Source organism: Hordeum vulgare, chromosome 5H (genome assembly GCF_904849725.1).
Source record: "Hordeum vulgare subsp. vulgare chromosome 5H, MorexV3_pseudomolecules_assembly, whole genome shotgun sequence".
Taxonomy (NCBI): Eukaryota; Viridiplantae; Streptophyta; class Magnoliopsida; order Poales; family Poaceae; genus Hordeum; species Hordeum vulgare.
In genome coordinates, this window is record NC_058522.1 from 186,958,121 (window position 1) to 186,966,591 (window position 8,471).

Below are 8,471 nucleotides of genomic sequence, written 5' to 3' on the forward strand. Positions count from 1 at the left end.
ACGAAACGATTTTTTCTGGAGGTAGAAGAAGAGGATGGGAGCTGGAATGAGTGGAGGGGGTCCGTGTGGGCCCCACAAGCTTGGTAGCCGCCACCTGGGGGGCGGCGGCTACATGGCTTGTGGCCCACTGGTGTGGCCCCCCATACCAGCTCTCAGTCCCAGTATTTTTCAAATATTCCAGAAAAAATCATACTAGATTTTCAGGACCATCGGAGAACTTTTATTTTCGGGGTATTTTTCTCTGGGACGCTAAAACAGAAAGCAGGAAAAACTAAACTAAATCTATCATTTTTCTTCTAAGCAACAGAAAGTGAAAGCTTAAAACAGAGGTATGTGACTCCTTGATTCATCCATTTCATGGTCGTCGAAAGAAATTCGTCAATGGGGTTGATCAAATCCTCATGACAAAACCTTTTCGAATCGCAAGAGGAAACGGAGAATTGTCGAATAGCCACTAAGTCACCTCAATGGGGATATGTATCTCCCCAACAAGCAAATCATACTTCATCTTGACACGTGGAATATGGCATTCAAAGCTCCCAGTAAGAATAGATGAAGTTTTTTCGATAGCATTGATGCAATGTACTTGATATCGTTTCTTCGGAAAGTGCACTGTATGCTCATTACCGTTGACATGGAAAGTGACATTGCCTTTTTTGCAATCTATAACAGTCCCTGCAGTGTTTAAAACGGGTCTTCCGAGGATGACAGCCATGGCATCGTCCTCGGGAATATCCAAGATAACAAAGTCTGTAAAGATAGTGGTGTTAGCAACCACAACAGGCACATCCTCGCAAATGCCGATACGGAAATCAGTTGATTTGTCGGCCATTTGCAAAGAAAGTTCAGTGGGTGTCAACTTATCCAGTTCAAGTCTACGATAAAGGGAGAGCGGCGTAAAACTAACACCGGCTCCAAGGTCATATAAGACAGTTCTTACATAGTTTCCTTTCATGGAGCAAGGTATAGTGGGCACTCCGGCATCACCAAGTTTTCTAGGAGTTCCACCTTTGAAAGTGTAATTAGCAAGCATGGTGGAGATCACAAGATCTGGTATCTTTCGTTTATTGGTCACGATATCTTTCATGTACTTGGCATATGGAGACATTTTGAGAATATGAATTAACCGCATCTGCAGACAGACGGGTCTTATCACATCAACGAAGCGCTCAAAATCCTCATCATCCTTTTTCTTGGATGGCTTAGGAGGAAAGGGCATAGGTCTCTGAACCCATGGCTCCCTTTCTTTACCATGCTTCCTAGCAGCAAAGTCATTCTTATCGTATCTCTTAGGTTGTGGGTTATCAGGATTAAACGTAGGTTCAATCTCCCCATCCTTATCATCGCTAGGTTGAGCCTCATTATGAACATCGCTGTCCATGTTGTCACCAGGTTCATGTTCATCACGAGATTGTGTTTCTGCATCAGACGCAGAAATATCATTTGATTCTTCACGTGTGACAGTATTTGGTGAACTGACATGTAGGTTTCTATCATCTTTCTTCTTAGGATGACTTGGTGTATCAGCATTAATTCCTTGAGAATCTTCATCAATTCTCTTAGGATGGCCTTCAGGATACAAAGGTTCCTGAGTCATCTTGCCTCCTCGAGTAATGACCCTCACAGAGTTGTCACTTAATTCATTGAGCAAGTTATTCTCAGCTTTAAGTACTTGTTCTACCTGAGTAGTAATCATAGAGGCATGTTTACTCAGAAGCTTCAGATCATTGACATTTCTGTCTACACAAGCACTTAAATGACTAAGCATATGAGTACTTTGTTCCAAATGTCTGCTAACATAATCATTGAAGCTCTGCTGTTTGGCAACAAAGTTATCAAATTCATCAACGCATAGGCTAGCAGGTTTGTCAAAAGGAATATCACTCTCATCAAAAATACGCAGAGAACTCACTTCTACTACTTGTATCGGGTTATCGAGACCATGGATTTCTTTGATAGGTGATAGATTTTTGACAACTCTAGATCTAATGCCTTTCTCTTGCATAGATTTCTTGGCTTCTTGCATATCTTCGGGACTAAGGAATAGAATACCTCTTTTCTTAGGAGTTGGCTTAGGAGGTAGTTCGGGAATAGCCCAAGCATTATCGTTGATCAAGATGTTATTTAGTAGAATCTCAGATTGTTTTATAGTTCGTTCCCTAAAAACAGAACCGGCACAACTATCTAGGTGGTCTCTAGAAGCATCGGTAAGTCCGTTATAGAAGATATCAAGTATCTCGTTCTTCTTAAGAGGGTGACCAGGCAAAGCATTCTGTAGCTGGATGAGCCTCCCCCAAGCTTGTGGGAGACTCTCTTCTTTGAGTTGAGCAAAGTTGTATATTTCCTGCAAGGCAGCTTGCTACTTAAGTGCACGAAATATTTCTCACACAAGTAATAGACCATATCCTTGGACTACTCACACATCCAGGAGCTAGAGAAGTGAACCAGGCTTTAGCGTCATCCTTTAGAGAGAAAGGAAACATCTTAAGGATATAGTAGTAGCGGATCTTCTCCTCACTAGTGAAAAGGGTGGCTATATCATGTAGTTTGGTAAGATGGGCTACAACCGTCTCAGACTCATAACCGTGGAAAGGATCAGATTCGACTAGAGAGATTATCTCAGGGACGACGGAGAATTCATTCCTTATCGGTGATAAAGATAGGTGAAGTGGCAAACTTCGGGTCGTATTTCATCCTAGCTTTCAGAGATTTTTCCTTCCACTTGAGAAGTAATTTCTCAGCGTCATAGGCGTCCTTACACGCAAGAAAATCCTCAGCTATCTCTCCCTCCATAACATAACCCTCAGGTATATCAGGCAATTCATATCTAGGAGAGCTAGATCTAGCAGTAGCAAAAGCAGGTTCTATCTCAATAGTATCGGCAGTTTCAGAAGAATCACGAGCATTGACAGTAACTCTAGCAATATAAGCATCAAGGAATAACATTAGTGGCATATCAGGCAAAGTAGTGTCTCTACCAGTATCAAGCATAACATCATCAAGCAAAATAGCATCTCAAGCATGATCAGGCAAAGCAGTATCAAGCATAGCATCATTAGGCATAGCATCTCTAGCAGTATCAAGCATAGCATCTCCAGCAGTAGCATCATAAGCATCATCAAGAACAGGCGGCATATCAAGATTTCTAGCAGGAGGTGGTGTCGCAAACCTACTAATAACTGAAGGTGAATCAAGTGCAGAGCTAGATGGTAGTTCCTTACCTCCCCTCGTAGTTGAGGGCAAAACTTTGGTTTTTGGATCTTTCAGATTCTTCATAGCGAGCAGCAGATATAAATCCCAAGTGACTCAGACAATATAGCAATCCATTCCCCGGCAATGGCGCCAGAAAAATGCTGCTAGCAGTACCTGGCAATGATGCCAGAAAGATGTTGCTAACGTACAACTATTGCTGACTTGATGCCTACACGGCAACAGAGCCAGAAAAGTGCTTGTCCCAGTTACTCAGCAATTAGCAATTGTCTTGCAATGGCCCACCAGCGCGTGGGATCGGGGCAGTTTTCGAGGGTAGAGTATTCAACCCAAATTTGTTGGTTCGCCCGACAGGATGTGAAAGGATACTCTCAAGTATTAGCAGCTGAATGTGTTAGATTCAACCACACCTGAACGTATCAGTAGCAAAGTATCAGTAGCAAAGTAGTATGATAGCAACGGTGCTAGAAATGTTCTGTTGACGGTAGACTATTCCTCACGGTTGTATCAATGGGGCCAGAAGTTGCTGGTGGACGGGAAATATTCTTTCCCGTCAACGGCGCGAGAAAAAGCATTGTAGCAGGTAGCAGCTGTGTAACGAGTAACAGAAGTGGCAAGGAACAGCAGTAGTGAAAGCAGTAGCAAGTAGCAACAGTAGCAAGTAACAGCAGTAGCAAGCAACAGTAGTAACAGCAGCATAGCAAAACAAGTAACAGTAGCACCAACAGTAGTGACAGCAGCAGAGCAAAACAAGCAACAGTAGCAGCAACAGTAGTAACAGCAGCAGAGCAAAACAAGTAACATTAGTGGGACAAACTCATAGGCAATGGGTCGGTGATTTGTTTGGATGACATTCATCATGCAACAGTTATAACACGGAGAGATATGTGGCTAGCTCTCGTTTGTCAATCTGATGTAGGCATGCATTCCGTGTGTCGTCATACATGCTTAGGGAAAAGAACTTGCATGACATCTATTGTCCATCCCTCCCGTGGGAGCGGGGTCCAAAATGATACTACGGGATATTAAGGTTCTCCTTTTAATAAAGAACCGGAACAACGCATTAGCACTTGGTGAACACATGAACTTCTCAAACTATGGTCATCACCAGGAGTGCTTCCGGTTATTGTCACTCCGGGGTTGCCGGATCATAACACATAGCAGGTAACTAGAACTTGCAAGCTCGGATCTAAAACACACATATATTGGTGACAACATAATAATTTCAGATCTGAAATCATGGCTCGGGCCCTAGTGAGAACCATTAAGCATGGCAAAGTAGTAGCAACATCAATCTCAAAACATAGTGCATACTAGGGATGAATCCCCGTCAAAACTAACTCGATTACATGATATATATCATCCTACTCATCACCGCCCAGCGATCCTACGAATAGATTACTCACGAACGATGAAGAGCTTCATGGAATTGGAGAGGGAAGAAGGTTGATGATGATGATGGCGACGATTTCCCCGCTCCGGAGCCCAAAACGGACTCAAGAGCTGCCCTCCAGATGAAGAACAGGATGTGGCGCCGCCTCCATATCGCAAACGCGGTGAAATCTTCTCTCTTGATTTTTTTCTCAGACGAAAGGGAATAAATAGAACAGACTTTGGGGGCGGCAGAGCCACGTGGGCCAAACAAGCTTGGTAGCTGCCACCAGGGGGGCGGCAGCTACAGGGCTTTTGGCCCACTGGCCCGTCCCCTCCGGTGGATCTTTGCACAGGTATTTTTCATATTTTTCAGAAAAATTCTCCATAAATTTTCAAGACGTTCCGAGAACTTTCATTTCTGCACAAAAACAACACGATGGCAATTCTGCTGAAAACAGCGTCAGTCCGGGTTAGTTCCATTAAAATTATGCAAATTAGAGTCCAAAACAAGGGCAAAATTATTTGGAAAAGTAGATATGATGGAGACGTATCACAAGGGCTTCTCGATTTCGGCAGCCGCCGCAGCCCCAAGGCAGTGAAATGGATGCGCCTAGGTCCCCTGAGCATGCCGGTACCCTCCGTTCCTCGAATGGAGACTCTAGTCGCCGGTGAGCCTCGCCGGATTCCACACTTCCTTCGGCCAGAGGAGGAAGAAGGAGCCCCGAGTCAAACCTGCGCGTGGGTCCCGCGCGTCAGCGTCTCTGCCCCAGCCTGAGCCCGCGCAAGTGGAGGCGGACTTCGCCAAGTACGTTTTCCCTCCTGCGCTAGCGTCATTTGACCCGAAGCGTTTTTATTTTCTTTTTTATTTTGAAAACAGATTTGACCAGAACTTTGACTCGCTATATATTTTTGTAGAAAACTCCAAATGAGTTTATTCTTTTTCTCACCTCTTTCAAATTCTGCCTAGTTTATTTCAGTATTTATTTGAAAATTTTACAGGACAACTTTATGTGTTGTTTTTAAATCGTGTGTTAAGTAGCATACATTTTTAATTAGCCTTGAAGAGAGGAGTTATAACTTGCAAAAGTTGGTGATGAACCCCACCTCCCTACACTTGGAGGCAAGCATCCTGAACCTACTTTAAACTTGGTTATGTGTGTTTGCTTGGTGAAAGTAACATAGGGTTATGTTATATTTGTGGAAAACCATGCATCTGGTTTCATGATTTTGAAAGTAAAGGTGCCTATGATTGTGGTGCATGGATAGTGGTCACTCTTTCCTACCCTACATGCCTACGAGATGGGATTCGGTGAGAGTCGGTGTCTTTTGGAGACACAACCGTGGGATTGACATCTCATGGATGAGACTGGTCCATGAGGCATGTTAGGTGGGTAGTGACTCTGTTTACACATGGTATGAACTAATAATGCAGGTAATACTTCAACCTCCTAAGTTGACCATTGATCGAGTCTTGTGAGTATGTCTCCTTATTTGTGTGCTACCATAGTTTCCTGGATAAAGGATTCGGTATAGTCAGATGCGGACCTAATATCATTCACACACCAGTAGAGGGGCCGGGATGAAGGTATCCATGGCCGTGGTAAAATTCCAGTCATCCGGTCATGGGGCATGGGTGTTTCCGGTCTAGGATCGGAAGGGAGGGCACTCCCCGTAAGCATGCGATATAAATGTTGTTGATCCCATGCTAGTTGAGGTCGGAGCCTCCCCGTCTTATGGTTTTACATTGGCAGCATAGTCTGGGTGAATTCGTGCTTCGCGAAGGTAAAGTGGGTGTGTGATGATTCTGAGTGTCCACTTCTAAAATGCCATACACAGAGTCCAAACTATTCGTGTAGCCATGTCCACGGTCAAGGTCGTTGGTTGACTAGTCAAGTGTCGGTCTAAGTGTCGGTCTTCGGATGTAGTTAACGGAGTATGAGGCTAATCAGGAAATATGGTGGATGAATATAAACATTATTTTCTATTAACTAACCATTATGATTTTTATTGTGAATATCCCTTGGACGGTTCTACCTCCTGGATATTCTCTATTAAATTCATATAAGCCCTTTATGTGGTGTCGCTGAGATGCCCGACTATGGCATGTTTGTTATTATTTCATATAAGCCCTTTATGTGTTGTCGCTGAGACGCCGAGTGTGGCATGTTTGTTTTCATTTCATATAAGCCATTTATGTGGTGTCGCTAAGACGCCTGACTATCGCACGTTTGTTATTATTTCATATAAGCCTTTTATGTGGTGTCACTGAGACGACCGACTGCAGGATGTTTTATATTGCATCCTATGTTAATATTATTATTGATTGCTTAATAACTTTTAGTATGATTATTACTTCACTACTAATGCTTGAGTAGTAATTTGACTTGACACAGTATTGCAATATCATTATGTGTGCATGAATAACCCTGCAAGTTCTATGTTTGCTTCATGATGTTTGCGAGTACATTCAAAGTACTCACTGGCTTGTCCCTGGCGATTGTCTTGGCCAGATTGCAAGCATGGGGAGGAGGTTCTTGAAAATAAGTTTGAAGCGTAGGCTTCAAGGACAGGAGTGAGCGAGATAGGAGTTAACCCGGTCAGTTGTTCCTGTGGGAAATGGTGTCCCAAAAGAGTTGGATATCCCAGTAACGCTTCCGCCATCAACCACTAGAAACCCTTTTGATGTACTCATTAGACCACTTTGGTCATGTACTTCGATGTGTACTTTGCTTGGACATTGTATCAAGCGAAAGTGTGCCAGCTAACAGTATTCGTGGGGCTGGTATACTCAAGGGCCATTTGAAGGGAAATTATAATCCCCGAAAATCCGGTCTCCACAATTACTTAACTTTAGGTAATCAAAATAACAATTGAATTTACTTCAAACCATGTTTGAATATAATTTGAAACCTAGGTTAAATTTTAATAAAAATTAATGCGACTTAATTTGTTGAACTGGACCTACTAAATGATTCGGGGTTCATATTTGACTTTGGCAAACGATGAACTCAAATTAAATATAGTTCAAACCTAAACAAGTTTGAAAACTAGTTGAAACCTCGTAATTTATTTGGGATTTAAATTTCACTTTAGTTAAACTAAAATCAAATAAAGGGCCAAAGTAATTATGTTGGATTTGTATTTGATTGTCGGAATATCAAGATGATATGAGTTAAGTCAAACCAACTTAGTAAATTATGAAATAATTTAAATTCAATTCAAGTCGGTAAACCAAAACAAATTTTGAGCTCAATTAAATCTTAATTCTAATAAGGTTAACCATAATTCTAATCCAAATTGAATTGAAAGCCACAGCAAGTTATCATTTTCTGACCTTATTGAGCTCATGAAAGGTAAACAAGTTGAATTGTCATTCACACTTGAACATGAACCTGGCTAGCCAGAATTTGTAGACCAAGACTTTGTTGTCAAGATTCCTTTTCCAAAATTCAACAACCACAACTTGATATCATATACTTCTTATGTGATGCACATTATTGAAATTTTCATATGAACCCTTATGTCACATATATTTCAACTGACAACCACTATGTTGTTTTCAATACTCTTGTGAGTTAAGCCTAACACAGGATCTCACAACACATTCACACTGACACCATGCACAACACTTGTTGTTTGTTGATTTTATTGTATGTTTGTTTATGATTTCTATTTACTTACTTACTACATTGTTTATGACCTCACAACACACTAACACTAACACCATGCACAACACTTGTTGTTGATTGTATTGTTTGGTAGTGAATACCAGACAATTGGTACCTTTGATCATAACCTATGTTTTCTTGCATTGTAGTTGTTTTTTAACTGTAAATTCCCTATAGGCTTTTACTTTATGCTTGAAATAACTTTATAGAATGACTATA